This window comes from Stigmatopora nigra, chromosome 20 (genome assembly GCF_051989575.1).
Source record: "Stigmatopora nigra isolate UIUO_SnigA chromosome 20, RoL_Snig_1.1, whole genome shotgun sequence".
NCBI lineage: Eukaryota > Metazoa > Chordata > Actinopteri > Syngnathiformes > Syngnathidae > Stigmatopora > Stigmatopora nigra.
Genome location: NC_135527.1, coordinates 9,492,275 through 9,506,879, shown reverse-complemented (window position 1 = coordinate 9,506,879; position 14,605 = coordinate 9,492,275). Strand labels below are relative to the sequence as shown.

The window sequence follows — 14,605 nt, the reverse complement described above, 5'->3', positions numbered from 1 at the left end:
AGTATAGTAAGGCATTTTTCCTTCAAAATGACCAAAAACGACATAGTATAGTAAGGCATTTTTCCTTCAAAATGACCAAAAACGACATAGTATAGTAAGGCATTTTCCTTCAAAATGACCAAAAACGACATAGTATAGTAAGGGTCTTTTCCTTCAAAATGACCAAAAACGACATAGTATAGTAAGGCATTTTTCCTTCAAAATGACCAAAAACGACATAGTATAGTAAGGCATTTTCCTTCAAAATGACCAAAAACGACATAGTATAGTAAGGCTGTTTTCCTTCAAAATGACCAAAAACGACATAGTATAGTAAGGCATTTTTCCTTCAAAATGACCAAAAACGACATAGTAAAGTAAGGCATTTTCCTTCAAAATGACCAAAAACGACATAGTATAGTAAGGCTCTTTTCCTTCAAAATGACCAAAAACGACATAGTATAGTAAGGCATTTTTCCTTCAAAATGACCAAAAACGACATAGTATAGTAAGGCATTTTTCCTTCAAAATGACCAAAAACGACATAGTATAGTAAGGCATTTTCCTTCAAAATTACCAAAAACGACATAGTAAAGTAAGGCTCTTTTCCTTTAAAATGACCAAAAACGACCAAAAACGACATAGTATAGTAAGGCATTTTTCCTTCAAAATGACCAAAAACGACATAGTATAGTAAGGCTCTTTTCCTTCAAAATGACCAAAAACGACATAGTATAGTAAGGCATTTTTCCTTCAAAATGACCAAAAACGACATAGTATAGTAAGGCATTTTCCTTCGAAATGACCAAAAACGACATAGTATAGTAAGGCATTTTTCCTTCAAAATGACCAAAAACGACATAGTATAGTAAGGCTCTTTTCCTTCAAAATGACCAAAAACGACCAAAAACGACATAGTATAGTAAGGCATTTTTCCTTCAAAATGACCAAAAACGACATAGTATAGTAAGGCATTTTTCCTTCAAAATGACCAAAAACGACATAGTATAGTAAGGCATTTTCCTTCAAAATGACCAAAAACGACATAGTATAGTAAGGCATTTTCCTTCAAAATGACCAAAAACGACATAGTATAGTAAGGCTCTTTTCCTTCAAAATGACCAAAAACGACCAAAAACGACATAGTATAGTAAGGCATTTTTCCTTCAAAATGACCAAAAACGACATAGTATAGTAAGGCATTTTCCTTCAAAATGACCAAAAACGACATAGTATAGTAAGGCTCTTTTCCTTCAAAATGACCAAAAACGACCAAAAACGACATAGTATAGTAAGGCATTTTTCCTTCAAAATGATCAAAAACGACATAGTATAGTAAGGCATTTTCCTTCAAAATGACCAAAAACGACCAAAAACGACATAGTATAGTAAGGCATTTTTCCTTCAAAATGATCAAAAACGACATAGTATAGTAAGGCTCTTTTCCTTCGAAATGACCAAAAACGACCAAAAACGACATAGTATAGTAAGGCATTTTTCCTTCAAAATGACCAAAAACGACATAGTATAGTAAGGCATTTTCCTTCAAAATGACCAAAAACGACATAGTATAGTAAGGCATTTTCCTTCAAAATGACCAAAAACGACCAAAAACGACATAGTATAGTAAGGCATTTTTCCTTCAAAATGACCAAAAACGACATAGTATAGTAAGGCATTTTCCTTCAAAATGACCAAAAACGACATAGTATAGTAAGGCATTTTTCCTTCAAAATGACCAAAAACGACATAGTATAGTAAGGCATTTTCCTTCAAAATGACCAAAAACGACATAGTATAGTAAGGCTCTTTTCCTTCAAAATGACCAAAAACGACCAAAAACGACATAGTATAGTAAGGCATTTTTCCTTCAAAATGACCAAAAACGACATAGTATAGTAAGGCATTTTCCTTCAAAATGACCAAAAACGACATAGTATAGTAAGGCTCTTTTCCTTCAAAATGACCAAAAACGACCAAAAACGACACAGTATAGTAAGGCATTTTTCCTTCAAAATGATCAAAAACGACATAGTATAGTAAGGCATTTTCCTTCAAAATGACCAAAAACGACCAAAAACGACATAGTATAGTAAGGCATTTTTCCTTCAAAATGACCAAAAACGACATAGTATAGTAAGGCATTTTCCTTCAAAATGACCAAAAACGACATAGTATAGTAAGGCATTTTTCCTTCAAAATGATCAAAAACGACATAGTATAGTAAGGCATTTTTCCTTCAAAATGATCAAAAACGACATAGTATAGTAAGGCATTTTCCTTCAAAATGACCAAAAACGACCAAAAACGACATAGTATAGTAAGGCATTTTTCCTTCAAAATGATCAAAAACGACATAGTATAGTAAGGCATTTTCCTTCAAAATGACCAAAAACGACCAAAAACGACATAGTATAGTAAGGCATTTTTCCTTCAAAATGACCAAAAACGACATAGTATAGTAAGGCATTTTCCTTCAAAATGACCAAAAACGACATAGTATAGTAAGGCTCTTTTCCTTCAAAATGACCAAAAACGACATAGTATAGTAAGGCATTTTTCCTTCAAAATGATCAAAAACGACATAGTATAGTAAGGCATTTTCCTTCAAAATGACCAAAAACGACCAAAAACGACATAGTATAGTAAGGCTCTTTTCCTTCAAAATGACCAAAAACGACATAGTATAGTAAGGCATTTTTCCTTCAAAATGACCAAAAACGACATAGTATAGTAAGGCATTTTTCCTTCAAAATGACCAAAAACGACATAGTATAGTAAGGCATTTTTCCTTCAAAATGACCAAAAACGACATAGTATAGTAAGGCATTTTCCTTCAAAATGACCAAAAACGACATAGTATAGTAAGGCTCTTTTCCTTCAAAATGACCAAAAACGACCAAAAACGACATAGTATAGTAAGGCATTTTTCCTTCAAAATGACCAAAAACGACATAGTATAGTAAGGCATTTTCCTTCAAAATGACCAAAAACGACCAAAAACGACATAGTATAGTAAGGCATTTTCCTTCAAAATGACCAAAAACGACATAGTATAGTAAGGCATTTTTCCTTCAAAATGACCAAAAACGACATAGTATAGTAAGGCATTTTCCTTCAAAATGACCAAAAACGACATAGTATAGTAAGGCATATTTTCTTTAAAAAAACGACATAGTATAGTAAGGCATATTTTGTTTAAAAAAATGACATAGTATAGTAAGGCATATTTTCTTTAAAAAAAACGACATAGTATAGTAAGGCATATTTTGTTTAAAAAAACGACATAGTATAGTAAGGCATATTTTCTTTTAAAAAATGACATAGTATAGTAAGGCATATTTTGTTTAAAAAAAACGACATAGTATAGTAAGGCATATTTTGTTTAAAAAAAACGACATAGTATAGTAAGGCATATTTTGTTTAAAAAAAACGACATAGTATAGTAAGGCATTCGATTCCACCCTTTGCAATCCTTAAATCATTCACTGAAGTGATGAAAAGGATAAATATAACTTCCAAATTGTAAATGTCAGAAGTCACTGTGGTCTAGTGGCAAAGACATTGCTCAGAACTTGAGAGTGTGAAGTTCAAATCAGGAGTGGGTTCGAATCCACTCTAAGCAAGTCACAAATTGAATTTGGTTGCAATGTAAAGGATAAGTATAACTTCCAAATTGGAAACACCAGAAGTCACTGTGGTCTAGTGGCAAAGATACTGCTCAGAACTTGAGATGGTGAAGTTCAAAACAGGAGTGGGTTCAAATCCCACACAAGGCTCAGAACTTGAGAATGTGAAGTTCAAATTAACAGTGGGTTCAAATCCACTCCAAGCCTGTCACCAATTGAATGTGGTTGCAAGGCAAAGGATAAGTATAACTTCCAAATTAGAAATGCCAGAAGTCACTGTGGTCTAGTGGCAAAGATACTGCTCAGAACTTGAGATGGTGAAGTTCAAACCAGGAGTGGGTTCAAATCCCACACAAAGCTCAGAACTTGAGAATGTGAAGTTCAAATCAGGAGTGGGGTCAAATCCACTCTCAGCTCTCAAATAAAGAGGGTGTCAGTAGTGGGGTCAAATCCACTCAAAGCTCAGAACTTGAGATGGTGAAGTTCAAATCAGGAGTGGGGTCAAATCCACTCCAAGCAAGTCACAAATTGAATGTGGTTGCAAGGCAAAGGATAAGTATAACTTCCAAATTGGAAATGCCAGAAGTCACTGTGGTCTAGTGGCAAAGATACTGCTCAGAACTTGAGATGGTGAAGTTCAAACCAGGAGTGGGTTTGAATCCCACACAAAGCTCAGAACTTGAGAGTGTGAAGTTCAAATTAGGAGTGGGTTCAAATCCACTCCAAGCAAGTCACAAATTGAATGTGGTTGCAAGGCAAAGGATAAGTATAACTTCCAAATTGGAAATGCCAGAAGTCACTGTGGTCTAGTGGCAAAGATACTGCTCAGAACTTGAGATGGTGAAGTTCAAACCAGGAGTGGGTTCGAATCCCACACAAGGCTCAGAACTTGAGAATGTGAAGTTCAAATCAGGAGTGGGGTCAAATCCACTCCAAGCAAGTCACAAATTGTGTGGTTGCAATGTAAAGGATAAGTATAACTTCCAAATTCTAAACTTCAGAAGTCACTGTGGTCTAGTGGCAAAGATACTGCTCAGAACTTGAGATGGTGAAGTTCAAACTAGGAGTGGGTTCGAATCCCACACAAAGCTCAGAACTTGAGAGTGTGAAGTTCAAATCAGGAGTGGGGTCAAATCCACTCCAAGCAAGTCACTAATTGAATGTGGTTGCAAGGCAAAGGATAAGTATAACTTCCAAATTCTAAACTTCAGAAGTCACTGTGGTCTAGTGGCAAAGATACTGCTCAGAACTTGAGATGGTGAGGTTCAAATCAGGAGTGGGTTCGAATCCCACACAAGGCTCAGAACTTGAGAATGTGAAGTTCAAATTAGGAGTGGGGTCAAACCCACCCAGTGGTGGGGTCAAACCCACCCAATGCTCAGAACTTGAGAGTGTGAAGTTCAAACCAGTGGTGGGGTCAAACCCACCCAGTGGTGGGGTCAAACCCACCCAATGCTCAGAACTTGAGAGTGTGAAGTTCAAACCGGTGGTGGGGTCAAACCCACCCAGTGGTGGGGTCAAACCCACCCAATGCTCAGAACTTGAGAGTGTGAAGTTCAAATCGGTGGTGGGGTCAAACCCACCCAGTGGTGGGGTCAAACCCACCCAATGCTCAGAACTTGAGAGTGTGAAGTTCAAACCGGTGGTGGGGTCAAACCCACCCAGTGGTGGGGTCAAACCCACCCAATGCTCAGAACTTGAGAGTGTGAAGTTCAAACCAGTGGTGGGGTCAAACCCACCCAGTGGTGGGGTCAAACCCACCCAGTGGTGGGGTCAAACCCACTCAAAGCTCAGAACTTGAGAGTGTGAAGTTCAAACCAGTGGTGGGGTCAAACCCACCAAGTGGTGGGGTCAAACCCACTCAAAGCTCAGAACTTGAGAGTGTGAAGTTCAAACCAGTGGTGGGGTCAAACCCACCCAGTGGTGGGGTCAAACCCACTCAAAGCTCAGAACTTGAGAGTGTGAAGTTCAAACCAGTGGTGGGGTCAAACCCACCCAATGCTCAGAACTTGAGAGTGTGAAGTTCAAATCAGGAGTGGGGTCAAATCCACTCTCAGAGGGTAGGGCTAGGGGGAGGGGTAGAGTAGGGGGAGGGGTAGAGTAGGGGGAGGGGTAGAGTAGGGGGAGGGGTAGAGTAGGGGGAGGGGTAGAGTAGGGGGAGGGGTAGAGTAGGGGGAGGGGTAGAGTAGGGGGAGGGGTAGAGTAGGGGGAGGGGGTAGAGCAGGGGGAGGGGTAGAGCAGGGGGAGGGGCAGAGTAGGGGGAGGGGTAGAGTAGGGGGAGGGGTAGAGTAGGGGGAGGGGTAGAGTAGGGGGAGGGGTAGAGTAGGGGGAGGGGTAGAGTATGGTAGGGGGAGGTAGTGTAAAAGTGTTTCAATGTATTAGTGTATAAGTATACAAATGTATAATTTATACATTGATACACTTTTACACTACATCCCCCTACCATTCCTACTCTACCCCTCCCCCTACTCTACCTCTCCCCCTACTCTAACCCTCCCCCTACTCTGACCCCTCCCCCTACTCTACCCCCCCCCTACTCTACCCCTCCCCCTACTCTACCCCTCCCCCTACTCTGCCACTCCCCCTACTCTGCCCCTCCCCCTACTCTACCCCTCCCCCTACTCTACCCCTCCCCCTACTCTACCCCTCCCCCTACTCTACCCCTCCCCCTACTCTGCCCCTCCCCCTACTCTGCCCCTCCCCCTACTCTACCCCTCCCCCTACTCTACCCCTCCCCCTACTCTACCCCTCCCCCTACTCTACCCCTCCCCCTACTCTACCCCTCCCCCTACTCTACCCCTCCCCCTACTCTACCCCTCCCCCTACTCTACCCCTCCCCCTAGCCCTACCCTCTGAGAGTGGATTTGACCCCACTCCTGATTTGAACTTCACACTCTCAAGTTCTGAGCATTGGGTGGGTTTGACCCCACCACTGGTTTGAACTTCACACTCTCAAGTTCTGAGCTTTGAGTGGGTTTGACCCCACCACTGGGTGGGTTTGACCCCACCACTGGTTTGAACTTCACACTCTCAAGTTCTGAGCTTTGAGTGGGTTTGACCCCACCACTGGGTGGGTTTGACCCCACCACTGGGTGGGTTTGACCCCACCACTGGTTTGAACTTCACACTCTCAAGTTCTGAGCTTTGAGTGGGTTTGACCCCACCACTTGGTGGGTTTGACCCCACCACTGGTTTGAACTTCACACTCTCAAGTTCTGAGCTTTGAGTGGGTTTGACCCCACCACTGGGTGGGTTTGACCCCACCACTGGGTGGGTTTGACCCCACCACTGGTTTGAACTTCACACTCTCAAGTTCTGAGCATTGGGTGGGTTTGACCCCACCACTGGGTGGGTTTGACCCCACCACCGGTTTGAACTTCACACTCTCAAGTTCTGAGCATTGGGTGGGTTTGACCCCACCACTGGGTGGGTTTGACCCCACCACCGATTTGAACTTCACACTCTCAAGTTCTGAGCATTGGGTGGGTTTGACCCCACCACTGGGTGGGTTTGACCCCACCACCGGTTTGAACTTCACACTCTCAAGTTCTGAGCATTGGGTGGGTTTGACCCCACCACTGGGTGGGTTTGACCCCACCACTGGTTTGAACTTCACACTCTCAAGTTCTGAGCATTGGGTGGGTTTGACCCCACCACTGGGTGGGTTTGACCCCACTCCTAATTTGAACTTCACATTCTCAAGTTCTGAGCCTTGTGTGGGATTCGAACCCACTCCTGATTTGAACCTCACCATCTCAAGTTCTGAGCAGTATCTTTGCCACTAGACCACAGTGACTTCTGAAGTTTAGAATTTGGAAGTTATACTTATCCTTTGCCTTGCAACCACATTCAATTAGTGACTTGCTTGGAGTGGATTTGACCCCACTCCTGATTTGAACTTCACACTCTCAAGTTCTGAGCTTTGTGTGGGATTCGAACCCACTCCTAGTTTGAACTTCACCATCTCAAGTTCTGAGCAGTATCTTTGCCACTAGACCACAGTGACTTCTGAAGTTTAGAATTTGGAAGTTATACTTATCCTTTACATTGCAACCACACAATTTGTGACTTGCTTGGAGTGGATTTGACCCCACTCCTGATTTGAACTTCACATTCTCAAGTTCTGAGCCTTGTGTGGGATTCGAACCCACTCCTGGTTTGAACTTCACCATCTCAAGTTCTGAGCAGTATCTTTGCCACTAGACCACAGTGACTTCTGGCATTTCCAATTTGGAAGTTATACTTATCCTTTGCCTTGCAACCACATTCAATTTGTGACTTGCTTGGAGTGGATTTGAACCCACTCCTAATTTGAACTTCACACTCTCAAGTTCTGAGCTTTGTGTGGGATTCAAACCCACTCCTGGTTTGAACTTCACCATCTCAAGTTCTGAGCAGTATCTTTGCCACTAGACCACAGTGACTTCTGGCATTTCCAATTTGGAAGTTATACTTATCCTTTGCCTTGCAACCACATTCAATTTGTGACTTGCTTGGAGTGGATTTGACCCCACTCCTGATTTGAACTTCACCATCTCAAGTTCTGAGCTTTGAGTGGATTTGACCCCACTACTGACACCCTCTTTATTTGAGAGCTGAGAGTGGATTTGACCCCACTCCTGATTTGAACTTCACATTCTCAAGTTCTGAGCTTTGTGTGGGATTTGAACCCACTCCTGGTTTGAACTTCACCATCTCAAGTTCTGAGCAGTATCTTTGCCACTAGACCACAGTGACTTCTGGCATTTCTAATTTGGAAGTTATACTTATCCTTTGCCTTGCAACCACATTCAATTGGTGACAGGCTTGGAGTGGATTTGAACCCACTGTTAATTTGAACTTCACATTCTCAAGTTCTGAGCCTTGTGTGGGATTTGAACCCACTCCTGTTTTGAACTTCACCATCTCAAGTTCTGAGCAGTATCTTTGCCACTAGACCACAGTGACTTCTGGTGTTTCCAATTTGGAAGTTATACTTATCCTTTACATTGCAACCAAATTCAATTTGTGACTTGCTTAGAGTGGATTCGAACCCACTCCTGATTTGAACTTCACACTCTCAAGTTCTGAGCAATGTCTTTGCCACTAGACCACAGTGACTTCTGACATTTACAATTTGGAAGTTATATTTATCCTTTTCATCACTTCAGTGAATGATTTAAGGATTGCAAAGGGTGGAATCGAACTCACTCCTGATTTGAACTTGTGTCCACTTTAGGTTCTGATCCAGTGTCTTTCCCACCTGACCACAGTGACTTCTTAATTGATTAGAAGTTATACTTACCCTTTTCATCACCTCAATAAGCAAATTCAGAATTGTAAAGAGTAGAATTGAACTCACTCCTGATTGGAACCTGCTCCTACATCAAGTTCTGACCCAACGTCTTCGCCACCTGACCACAGTGGCTTCTGAAATGATGAGATTGGAAGTTAGATGTAACATTTTCAGTACCACAATAAACAGTTTGAGAATTGCAAAGAGTGAAATTGAACTCACTCCTGATTTAATCCTGGTCCTACCTCAAGTACTGAGCCCGATGTCTTTGCCACCTGACCACAGCAACAACCAGAAGTACAACAATCAGAAGAGTCCAATTGATTCTCTTCATTAGTTCCTCAGTGTTGGATTGGAACTCACTCCTGGTTTGAACTTGTTTCCACCAAAGATTTACTACATACAGCATTTTTGGAACTAGGATGTAGACAAGAAGAAATGATCAAAACTCATATTTGTCCCTTTCTTTACCTCCACTGTAAACAAGATGAGTACTCTTAGTGCTGGATTGGAGCTTACTCCTGACTCAAACCGGTTCCCAAATCAAATTCAAAACCAATGTCTTTGCCACTGGACCACAGCAACGACAGAAAGATAAAGGATTGGAAGTTAGATTTCTCCTGTCCATTAGCTCAATAACATTGGAATGTGATTTGAAAGATGTAAGTGGGGAATTGGAACTCGTTCCTGATTTGAACCTGTTCCCACCTCTGCTACTGACAACCCATGTTTTTGCCACTGGATAAAGAAAATATGCCTTACTATACTATGTCGTTTTTAAAGAAAAAATCCCTTAGTATACTTTGTCGTTTTTCTAGAAAAAAAGCCTCACGATACTTGTTTTACTCTACCTCCTTACTCCTCCTCTTCCCCCCTACCCCCTCTCTCCTCCTGTTCTACCTCCTTACTCCTCCTCTTCCCCCCTACCCCCTCTCTCCTCCTGTTCTACCTCCTTACTCCTCCCCCATACGCTACTGCCTCCTCCCCCTACTATCCTGCCTCCTCCCCCTACTATCCTGCCTCCTCCCCCTACAACCCTGCCTCCTCCCTCTTCCTCCTCTACCCTGTCTCCTCCCCCTCCTACTCTGCCCCTCCCTCCTCCAACTCTACCCTCCCTACTCCTACTGTACCCCTCCCCCTCCTACTCCACCCACAGCCCACTCTTCTACCCCCTCCCCCCCTACTCAACCCACTACCTCCTCCTACTCTACCTCTAAACTTTCTCATTTTTCTAGACAAGTTGTCTTACTATACTATCTTTTTCTAGGAGAAAAAAATTCCTTACTATATTACATCTCACACAACACAAATTCTGGCCTCCCTCCTCATAAATAGAGTATGTGTAGACAATCTCCAGTCCTATTGATTCCTAAGGATCCACATTACAGATAAGCTCTATTACATTCATACATTACATTAGTAGTTAAGAAGGCTCAGGAAAAATTCATTTCCCCAGGGTACTTAGGAGGAACAACTTGGATACAAAACTTTTGATTACCTTCTCTAGACACTGTAGAAAACATCCTGGATCAGTGTAGTTCACTAGAAACACGGCAGCAGACAAAAAGGCCATGCAGAGTATTAAGTGCCAGGGTATCTTCAGCTCCTCTGCCCACACTGGGAAAACATTGCCAACCCTCGTTACCTAAACAAAGCCAGGAACACCACAAGTATTAAATGCCAAATTACAATTCTGTAACTTTCACCTACTTAGGTCATTTGCCAAGTTTACGCACCATATGTAGACACACTACCCATTTCGTCTTGTGCATTTTCTGGGTTGGATGACAATTTCACTTTTGTTGTTGTTCACGATAACAGCCTGAAGGGTTAGGAAAGTTGATTAAAACTACATTAGAAATCCAAGTTTAAAATGTTGACAAAACTTCATTTCAACTACATAGATTTAACACTTTTATCCTTCAGTTTGCTTTTACCATTAGAAAACATCTTACTCTCTACTTCATTTAAAACTTTTTACTTAAATAGCACACATCCATTAGACAGTTATACATCAAAAATACTTTTCCTTAACTTAAACCTTTTACATCAGCCAATATACAAATAGTAGGACTAGCCAGGTATTTAAAATCATTTCTGGTTGGGAATTAAGTATTATCAAAACAATTTATTCAATTGATAAAGATTTAGCCTCTAACAGTTCACAATGGCTGGACTCTTACCAGTTAAGGACAGGAGGATATAATCATTTGCTATCCAAAATAAATGAAAAAGTTATAGACATCTCCCTTTATGCTCCATTAAGATTTAAAACTCCACCACCACCATTGACAATATTCAAAATTCAAGCCATAGATCTAGCCAGCGATTAATAATCATCTGGACTTGAAGATCAATTTCTGTCAAATTAAATCAAGTTAACATGCATTTGACATCATTTAACAGCAAAGTTTAAATTAAATATATTTTCATAACATTTACTTTTCCACATTTAAACAACTCAACCTTTCTATAGCCAGGCATTTTAAATCATCTCAAAGTTAGACAATTTTATCACATTATCAAATTACATTCAAGGCTATTTACATACTTAATAAAATACATTTAAAAGGTAACTCTCAACATACAGGCAGTAGACTTAACATTAGTTTCTTTTTAAATTTATTTGTCAAATGCAGAAAGAAAAACATCATTGGGAAATATTGATCAAGCAGAAGATCATGTCCAGACACTTCCAATCATCCCCAGTTGATGCTTCAAAAACTGTCAAAAAAAAAAAGGACAAATATCAATACACATCATTAAACATGAACTAATCTCACATTTATATTCAGTTGACAATCAGGATCCATCTAAAGAAAGGAACTAAAACATGATTAGACATCCACATTACTAAAGACAGTTATTGCACAAAATATGACTTCAAGGAAAGTTGTGGTGATAGAAAAGCCCAGTGAAAGTAGTGCCCTTGAAACCAGAGGAACTATAATGAAAACCATACAACCTGTCTTGGACCACAAGATGGAACATAGTATCACAACAGGAACACATTTTTGGCTATTTTCTATTAATTTAGTCATTTTTAGACCAAAATACACGACTGGGTGAGCTGGCAAGCCCTCAGCCCAGTTAGAACAGTTAAATTTGTTTATTTTTGGAAATAAGCCATTTAGCTTTGGTGCTATAGAAGACAATTTAGATTCATCAATAATTGAAATTAAATGATTTGTTCCCTTTTTTTAAATGACACTTTAACCATCATTTAATCAGTCAGCAATAAAAAACAATTGTACTTAGCTTGTTTAAGTTGAATCTAGTTGACCAATAATTTCTTAGTCAAGGTCCTGAGGGTGATGTGCAGCAGGCAGGTTTTACCTAAAGACAGCAAAACAAGGTGGGAGTGAATTATCACATATTCAAAACCACCATTTAAATTTTAATTTGACACTAATAACAAATCTTTCCCCACTTTCCTTAAAATTATTGCCTATTTTAGGCAACTGGGTGAGCTGGCTAGCCCTCACACAGTTAAACCAAATTTTTGATTACATTTCCAATTTGGGAAATGAGAATTTTATTTTTTGACAGCAGAAAGAGATTTGGATTCTTCAATTAATAGGGATTAAACTTTTGTTTAATAAAAATACTACTAACAGTCTGTCGGCATTATGTAAATATTCCACTTAACTTATTCCAAGAGAATCCAAAGAGTTGTTTTCAGTGTCAATGGCAGCAATCAGGTCCAGCCCAGATCTAGAAAAACAAACATTTGGGTGGTTTACTTTTCTTTCCAGCCAAGTCCATTGCTCACACAAAATAATCAACTTAACCAACTCCAAAAGGATCCAAGTACACATCTTCAGTATCAATGGCACCAAACAGGTCCAACTCAGATCTGTGAAAACAAACATGTGGGTGCTTTACTTCTATTTCTTACCAAGTCTATTGGCCACAGTGTTCGATTTTACTTGCTCCAAAAAGAATCCGTGTTGACATCTTAAGTTTCATCTCCACCAAACAAGTCCAGCCCAGATCTAGAAAAATAAACATTAGGGTGCTTTATTTCCATCTCTGACCAAGTACATTGGTCGCATAAAGTATTTGACTTAACTTGCATCAAATGGTTCCAAATTTACATCCTCTGTCAATGGCACCAATCAGGTACAATCCAGATCTAGAAAAACAAACATTAGGATACTTTCCTTCCATTTCTAACCAAGTACATTGGTCAAAGTATTCCACTTAACTTGCTCCAAAAAGAATCCAAGTAGACATCCTCAGTATCAATGGCATCAGTCAGGTCAGGCCCAGATCTAGAAAAACAAACATTATGGTGCTGTACTTCAATTTCGGATGAAGTATCTTAGTCCAATAAAGTATTTGGCTTAACTTGCTCCAAAAGGGATCCATGTAGATCTTGTCATCTGCATCAATCAGGTCAGGCCCTGATCTAGAAAATAAACAGGGTGATTTACTTCCATTTCAGACCAGGTCCATTGGTCACAAAGTATACAACTTAATCAGCTCCAGAATGGTCCCGATAGACATCTTCAGTGTCAATGGCACCAACCAGATCATGTCGAGATCTAGAACAACAAACATTAATGTGCTTTACTTCCATTTATGACCGGGTCAAAGTTTTCGACTTAACTTGCTTCAAGAAAATCCAAACAGACGTCATCAGTGTCAGTGGCACCAATCAGGTCCAGCCCAGATCTAGAAAAACAAACATTAGGGTGCTTTATTTCCATTTCTAACCAAGTACATTGGTCACAAAGTATTCCACTTAACTCGCTCCAAAAAAGATCCGTGTAGACGTCCTAAGTGTCATCTCCACCAATCAGGTCCAGCCCAGATCTAGAAAAACAAACATTAGGGTGCTTTACTTCTATTTCTGACCAAATCTATTGGTCACAAGATTTTTGACTTCACTTATTCCAAGAAGATCCTGCGACACATCTTTAGTGTCATCTACTTCAATCAGGTCAGGCCCAGATCTAGAAGAACAAACATTAGGGTGCTTTACTTCTATTTCCGGCCAAGTCCATTTCTCACACAAAATAATCAACTTAACCACCTCCAAAAGAATTCAAGTACACATCTTCAGTATCAATGGCACCAAACAGGTCCAGCTCAGATCTAGAAAAACAAACATGGGTGCTTTATTTCTATTTCTTACCAAGTCTATTCCCCACAGTGTTCGATTTTACTTGCTCCAAAAAGAATCCTTGTTGAGATCTTAAGTTTCATTTCCACCAAACAGGTCCAGCCCAAATCTAGAAACAAACATTAGGGTGCTTTATTTCCATTTATGACCAAGTCCATTGGTCACACAATATATTCAACTTCACTTATTCCAAGAAGTATCCGAGTAGAGGTCCTCAGTGTCAATGGCAGCAATCAGGTCAGGCCCAGATCTAGAAAAACAAACATTAGGGTGCTTTATTTCCATTTCGGACCAAGTCCATTGGTCACACAATATATTCGACTTCACTTGCTCCAAAAAGTATCCGAGTAGAGGTCCTCAGTGTCAATGGCAGCAATCAGGTCAGGCCCAGATCTAGAAAAACAAACATTAGGGTGCTTTATTTCCATTTCAGACCAAGTCCATTGGTCACACAATGTATTCGACTTAACTTGCTCCAAAAAGTATCCAAGTAAACATCCTCAGTGTCGATGGCATCAGTCAAGTCAGGCCCAAATCTAGAAACACAAACATTAGGGTGCTTTACTTCCATTTCTGACCAAGTCCATTGGTCAC

At 40.4% G+C, this 14,605-nt stretch overlaps 1 long non-coding RNA gene across 5 annotated transcripts; it reads right to left on the bottom strand.

The window, feature by feature from the left end:
* Positions 1 to 8,851: 8,851 nt before the first annotated feature.
* On the bottom strand, positions 8,852 to 14,391 carry LOC144213598 (uncharacterized). Of its 5 annotated transcripts, XR_013330026.1 has the most exons (9): positions 14,196 to 14,391; positions 14,055 to 14,120; positions 13,922 to 13,983; positions 13,777 to 13,841; positions 12,813 to 13,701; positions 10,620 to 12,739; positions 10,382 to 10,528; positions 9,129 to 9,300; positions 8,852 to 9,017 (listed from the first exon to the last, which is right to left on the bottom strand). It is a non-coding gene; the product is annotated as an uncharacterized LOC144213598 (long non-coding RNA). The 5 variants fall into 5 exon arrangements; XR_013330028.1 differs by having other exon boundaries at positions 10,620 to 12,219; positions 12,533 to 12,739; positions 12,813 to 13,983; XR_013330027.1 differs by having other exon boundaries at positions 12,813 to 13,018; positions 13,092 to 13,983.
* Positions 14,392 to 14,605: the final 214 nt, after the last annotated feature.